A 1,585-nucleotide genomic window follows, 5' to 3' on the forward strand; every position below is an offset into this window, starting at 1 on the left:
TGTGTCAGAGTGCTCAGACACCAGTGATGTTAGAGTGTGTTATGTCCTTCAGTCCAGCCCCCACTGGCAAAGAACAGCCTCCTTTTCCTGATTTGTCACACTGAGTGTTTTTGAGCTTCAGTATAGGACAGCCTCTTGGCACAGAAGTGGTGCTGCCCTCTCTTGTAGTTCTACATGGAAGCTGTGTCAATTCCCACACCCCTCTCCAGCTTGTTTTGTCTTGTCTCATGAGGTGGACGTGCCTGAGTTGGTTTCTTGGCTTCGGTCGGGATCCCAGGATAACTGCAAAGAGGTGGAAAGTGCCACCAACAATGCCAACAAGTCACACGGCGTTCATAATCGGCTGACTGACAGGAGCATGTGAATCTATTTTAACGCATTTGGTATGCTTTCCTTTACTGGTCAGATCATTGAGTATCGGAGTTGGGAGGTCATGTTGCAGCTGTACAGCAGGACATTGGCCAGGCCACTTTTGGAATGTAGTGTGCAGTTCTGGTCTCCCTCCCATCAGAAAGATGTTGTGAAACTTGAAAGGGTTCAGAAAAAATTTACAAGGACGTTGCTGGGGTCGGAGGATTTGAGCTATAGGGAGAGGTTGAATAGGCTGGGGCTGTTTTCCCTGGAGCGTCAGAGGCTGCAAGGTGACCTTATAGAGGTTTATAAAATTATGAGGGGCATGGATAAGATAAATAGACAAAGTATTTTCCCTGGAGTGGGGCAGTCCAGAACTAGAGGGCATAGGTTTAGGGTGAGAGGGTAAAAATTCAAAAGTTCCCTCAGGGGCAATTTTTACACACAGATGGTGCTGTGTATATGGAATGAGCTGCCAGAGGAGGTGGTAGTGGCTGGTACAATTAAAGCATTTAAAAGGCATCTGGATGGGTCTGTGAATAAGAAGAGTTTAGAGGGATATGGGCCAAGTGCTGGCAAATGGGACGAGATTAATTTCGGATATCTGATCAGCATGGACGAGTTGGACCAAAGGGTCTGTTTCTGTGCTGTACATCCCTATGGCCCTGTGACTATAACCCTTAATGAGATGATGAGACACTGTCTGGTGTGTGGGATTACTGATGTAACTGTGCAAAAATGCCTGTTAGTTTCAGTGCCACTCTCCTCCCCCTGACTGAACTTGTTCTCTCACTGACCAATTTCTCCTTTAATTCATCTCACTTCTGCCAAGTCAAAGGAGTGGCCAAGGGGACCTGCATGGGTTCCAGTTATACCTGCCTCTTTTTGGGGGATGTGGAACAATCCTTGTTCCAGTCCCACACTGGCCCCGGCCCACAACTCTTTTTTGAGTTCAACACCTTCAGATTGTGAACCACCTCCGACTTCTTCCTTTTCTTTTATTTTATTTGTTACCTTCTCCAAGTTATTCCTTTACAGCTTTATTTGTTGCATCCTCTGTCGCCATGCCCTCTCGTTCCCTCCCCCCACCCCAGTGGGACAGCCTGTCCTTTCCCATCTGGTAGTTAGACACACCATTATTCTGCCATTCTCTCCTTCCAAACATTAATCAACATCTTTTCTCCACCAGCACTCTACACCCCACCAGCCCCACACCCTCTTCCCCAACCTAACT

This window comes from Chiloscyllium plagiosum, unplaced genomic scaffold (genome assembly GCF_037043375.1).
Source record: "Chiloscyllium plagiosum isolate Xiang-an unplaced genomic scaffold, Cpla_swu_hap1 HiC_scaffold_35, whole genome shotgun sequence".
In the NCBI taxonomy this organism is placed as follows: Eukaryota; Metazoa; Chordata; class Chondrichthyes; order Orectolobiformes; family Hemiscylliidae; genus Chiloscyllium; species Chiloscyllium plagiosum.